This window comes from Amblyomma mixtum, unplaced genomic scaffold, assembly GCF_055824585.1.
Source record: "Amblyomma mixtum isolate Tamu unplaced genomic scaffold, ASM5582458v1 scaffold_18, whole genome shotgun sequence".
NCBI classification, from domain to species: Eukaryota; Metazoa; Arthropoda; class Arachnida; order Ixodida; family Ixodidae; genus Amblyomma; species Amblyomma mixtum.
In genome coordinates, this window is record NW_028317715.1 from 1,449,205 (window position 1) to 1,455,000 (window position 5,796).

Genomic DNA, 5,796 nt, shown 5'->3' on the forward strand with positions numbered 1-5,796 from the left:
GTTTAAGGGAGTTTTCACCTGACAAACCTCGACCATGCTACAGTGAAAGACCACGGGATATCGAGCTGTACCTGGCTGATAACGTGCAGTCCTCGACCCCGCAGCGACGCCAGTCCCGAGTGCCATCCCCAAGGCGGTTCTCTTTGCCCGGCCGCCCGTCGTCCTCTGCCCGGCCGCCCGTCGGCCGCCCGTCGGCCGCCCGTCGATCACACCCATAAAGACCGACGTGAACCCGAACCTCCCGTCTCATCAGAAACGCTGCCTGGAGAGCATTATCGAATCTTTCCTCGACTGTTTTGCCTCGACCTCCAAGGTCAGGCAGACTCCGCTCAAAGAGCACCGCATTATTTTTGACGCAAACCAGCGACCGTTATGCCAGCCTCCTTATCGGGTCTCTTCGAAGGAACGTGACGCCATTCGCCGGCAAGTTCATGAAATGCTCCAGGACGACGTGATACAGCCGTCTACGAGCCCTTGGGCATCGCCTGTTGTTCTTGTGGCGAAGAAAGATGGAACCCTACGGTTCTGTGTTGATTACAGGCGTCTAAACAAAGTCACCAAAAAGGACGTTTATCCTCTGCCACGGATTGATGACTCCCTGGACCGGCTACGCCACGCCACGTACTTCTTGTCGCTAGATTTACGTAGTGGCTATTGGCAAATCGAGGTAGACGAGCGCGACCGGGGAAAAGACCGCCTTTATTACACCGGATGGTCTGTACGAATTCCGGGTGCTCCCTTTCGGACTGTGCTCAGCTCCTGCCACCTTCCAGCGGATGATGGACACCGTGCTTGCCGACCTAAAATGGCAGTCCTGCCTTGTACACCTGGATGACGTTATCATCTTCTCCGCCACGTTCGAAGAGCACTTGAGGCGCCTGCGTGCCGTGTTCGCCGCAGTTCATTCGGCTGGTCTTTCCCTCAAGCCCGAAAAGTGTCACTTCGCTTTCCAGGGGTTGAAGTTTCTGGGCCACATCGTGAGCGCTAAGGGAGTTAGCCCTGATCCCGACAAGACAGCCGCTGTCGCTGCTTTTCCCATGCCAGCCGATAAGCGAAGTGTGCGCCGCTTTCTGGGTGTCTGCGCCTATTATCGGCGTTTTGTGCGGAACTTCTCCCAGATCGCTGAGCTCCTCATCCGTCTCACGAAAAATGCCTAGCCGTTCTTCTGGGGCCAGGAGCAGCAACAGGCCTTCGAAGACCTCCGCACTCGTCTGCAAAGTACGCCCATCCTTGGCCACTTCGACGAGTCAGCCGACACTGAACTTCACACAGACGCTAGCAACATCGGCCTCGGTGCGGTCCTTGTGCAGTGGCAGGATGGTCTCGAACGCGTAATCGCATACGCAAGCCGCCCCTTGTCACGCTCTGAGGCGAACTATTCCACCACTGAAAAAGAATGCTGGGCAATTGTGTGGCCAGTGACTAAATTTCGCCCGTACTTATACGGCCAACCTTTTAGAGTCATCAGTGATCACCGTTCACTGTGCTGGCTGGCGAACCTCAAAGATCCCTCGGGATAAAACGCTGGACGCTGGAGCCTTCGCCTTCAAGAATTCGACGTCACCATCGTTAATAAGTCCGGTAGGAAGCACAGTGATGCCGAATGTCTGTATCGTGCTCCTGTTGAGGACAACCGAGCTGATCCCGACACCGATTTTGTTTTTCTCGGCGCCATCTCTGCGTCCGTCCTCACTAAACACCAAAGAGACGACAGTAAACAACGGCCTCTCATTGTGTATCTTGAAGGAAGCGTTGAGTCTCCACCGCGAATCTTCTCTCGTGGACTGTCGTCGTTCTGATGGCGTTCTGTATAAGAAAAACTACCACCTGACACCAGCTATCTTCTCTTCGTACCTGCGGCCTTGCGGGACGAAGTCCTGCAGACGTGCCATGATGACCCATCTTCTGGTCACCTGGGTTTTTCCCGCACTTTGGCGCGGATACGCCAAAATTACTACTGGCCCAGGGTTGCTGCAGTTGTACAGCGTTACGTCAAAACTTGCCGCGAGTGCCAACGTCGCAAGACACCACCGACTAAGCCAGCCGGCCTACTGCAGCCTATAGATCCACCACACGTTCCTTTCTACCAAGTCGGCATGAATTTACTCGGCCCTTTCCGGAGTCTTCGCTGGGTAACCGGTACTTTGTGGTCGCCACCGACTACCGCAGTCGATACTGTGAGACGAAAGCTCTGCCCCGTGGAACAGCTGCGGAAATTGCCACCTTCTTCAAGCACAACATCGTGCTTTGTCATGGCGCACCCACGGTCGTTATAACTGACAGAGGGACGGCCTTTACCTCGGCGCTGACAGAGGAAGTTATGCGAGTCAGCGGCACCAGCCACCGACGAACAACAGCTTATCACCCGCAAACTAACAGACTCACTGAGCGCCTACATAAGACGATCACCGACATGATTTCCATGTATGTTGACGACGACCACCGCAACTGGGCTGCAGTACTTCCTTACGGTACTTTCGCATATAACACTGCGCTGCAAGAGACGACTCACTTCACACCGTTTCGCTTAGTCCATGGCCGCGAAGCCACGACTATGCTGGACGCAATACTTCTTCCTGGTAGTGTAAACTCCGCTGTCGTGGGGGCCGACCGCTTTGTGCACGAAGCTGAGGGCGTCCGCCAACTGGCTCGGCAACATATCCGGCATCAACAAGCAAAAGACGCTCACCGTTACAACCATTGCCACAGGGATGTCACTTACCAGCCCGGAGAAAACGTTTGGGTGTGGAGCCCAATCCGCCAACGAAGGCGCTCTGAAAAGCTGCTTCGGCGGTACTTTGACCCCTATAAAGTGATGCGCCAACTCGGCGAGGTAAACTATGAAGTTCTCCTTCAAGGAACTGTTCGTTCCTCTCGACGACCAACGTCCGAAGTTGTGCATGTCGCACGAATGAAGCCGTACCACGCCGGCTAGCAGCTCACTCGTCTCTACCTGCGGGCACCGAAGACTAAGGTGTTAAGCTTGCGCGCCCGTCGAGATGGTGGTCGGCCACAACCGCCTCATGGAATCCCACACTCGCCCTCCTGTCCAAACACAACACGCTGCAGCTTGAATACTCAGTCGTACAGAGTACCCATGCCTCGGTTTCGGGAACGCTCAACGACCGCGTGCTGCTCGAACTGGAAGTAGCAAATGTCCAGACGACTGAGAGCTGTCTCTCCCTCCTCGCATACGAGATCAAGACGGCCGAGACAGTGGATTCCACGCCCGTCGACGATAACTGCTCCATGCACCAGGACTACTTCCCCTCTGCACGGGCACCCCATGAACAGCAGGTGTTCGTGTGCCAAAATCCCGTGCCCGGGGGAGCCGCCGTCGGCCCACACGACCTGCCGCGCCGAGGGCGGCGCTTTCCAGAGGGGGGGGGGGGGGGGGGAGAAATGCCCCATTCCTGGTCACTCTCGTGGCGTCGTCTCCCGGTCGAACTGCCTTAACCGCTATTCTGGCTAGCCTTAGCCATGGTGGCGGGCAGGGCTTCTTCTTCGTCGTCTCTTCTGTGTGCTGCCCTCGGGAGTCCGCTGCTGCCTGGCGGTTCACAGTAAAACGTGTCCTGGCCATCCCGACTGTCTAGCCGTGACAATATTAATGGTCACAAAACGGCACCTGCTTACCTGCGTTGTCCCTTCGGAGGAAAAGATTTGTAATAGCTGCTCGCTATGAAGGCTATTGAGCTCCAGTTGTTTAAATGTCCGGAGCTATACTTTCGATCTTTATACAGGGTGTTCTTTAGAAAATATTTAAAAATAAACTTTTTCACTTAGAAGAGCGCTTTTTTCGGCATGGCATTGTCAGCCGATTAGTACCTCAGAATACAGATAAGGCGTGCTAACTAGCAGGTTGGTTGACTAGTAATGATTAGTTAACTTTTTAACAATTACTGTTAGGCTCCTCATTTATTGAGATACCAGTAGCCCACCGTAGCAACATCCATACCAGTTGTCAGCATTTCGAAAGCGCGCTTGCCTGCGGCGCTGTGGTCCAACAAATTTTGGCTGTTTCGACGGGTTACCTTCACCCGAGAGGTTGCTTTGCCTGCAATTTTCTCGAAAGCGTGTGCATTTCGCCGCGATGTAGCCAAAATTTGTCGGGCCACTGCGACGAGCGGAGCCGCGTCTTCAAAATTCTAAACACTGATCTGGATATTAATTACTGGGGGTTAGGCTCCTCTCAATAATTATGGAGTCTCAGGCTAATAGTTAAAAACTTATTTATGCATGATTACTTCACGAACATGTGTTAGCTGTATCCCGAGGTAATATATTGCATACAGTGCTACACAGAAAAAAGCGCTCTTTAACTCAGAAAGCCTATTCTTTAAAATAGTGTGAACTCTTAGGTGAACCGTCCTGCCTACATGCATACACACACATACATTGTGAATAGAGGAGTTCCCAAAGCGAACTGTGCACAGGGTGCATCTTCTGCCAAAAGTACAAAAGTGTTAAAGTATAAACAGCAGCAAATTACTTACGATGCTAATTAAAATGATCACTGACATACATAAATTCAGCGCGCGAATATTATGTGAAATATGCTTTCATCTATCTGATAATTATTTTATTATAAGTTAAAACCATCGAAATAAATTATAAAATAAAAATATCAAGAGATTGTCTATGGGCAGGTAAATGAGTAACAAATCCGGTGGTGTATTTACCGGCCGCCTAGAACAGTAAGCGCACTCTGTGTATGGAGCTTCGCCGCCTGGCACTGACCAGGTGCTACGTCGTGTTCAACACGTTCATTACAATACGCGAACCTACACACTTACATGATCATATACGCGCGCGGTTAACATTACATTGCAGGTTAGTACTGTACAAAGCACACTGAAAACTATTCGCGGTCAGTGTTCAAAACGCGCGCACAGACATGACGGATGGAACAACAGCATACAGGTCAGGGCAGCTGAGGAAAGAACAGCGAGGTACTCATTACCTGCTTTGGTTCGAGTGTAAAGTGATTTATATCTTTTATGACGGATACAGGCATGGTGCATTCATGCTAGCCGGTTTTCTACATCATCGTAGCCAGCAGGAGTTACGTATTCATGCGAAAGCGCGGTTTAGTGGGCTAATACCGTGCATGTAACAATTTCATAATGCTTGGATGATGGAATGAAAATAGCGCTTAAAAGCGTGTCACAATTGGCCATCACGCCTAGAGTGATAAGTATTCCCTGTAGCTATTGTTTCAATGAAATTTTCTCCGTCGTAATTTCTCCGTCGTCTCTTTTAGGGGCCGGGTTCAAGGGGATTCAACTAGATTTATTTGGGCTCTTTAACGCGTAACAAAGTGTCGTGCTTGTAGTGCTAAGAAGGTGGTGTTGCTTCCAAATTATTCAGCCCGCAGTAGCCAGTACAGTAGGTAGAGACAGCAGCTTGCATGCGATAATATCAGCAGTGGAACTTCCGCTGCACCTCGCCGTCTGTTCGCGTGTGCTCCTGCGTCTACAGCTTACGCGAAGCAGGCGTCTCTTCGTTGTCGTTTGTAATCTCAGGATTTCCTTCTGCCATATGCAGATCACAGGTTTCCAGGCACGTCTTTACCTTGCTGTGAAATTTACACCAAAGATACATATAAACTGTTGTGACAGCACAGATGCGACGCGTTCACTATTAACTCTTCGAATGGCATCACCGTCACTGCCGTGGGCATATTGTTGCCGCTACCTGCTTTTCACCGCATACACAGGGCTTATTAAGGCTGACAGCATCCTCAAATTGCTGGTGTTATCGCCACCATGCGTTACCGCATGCCCGCTATCATTTCCT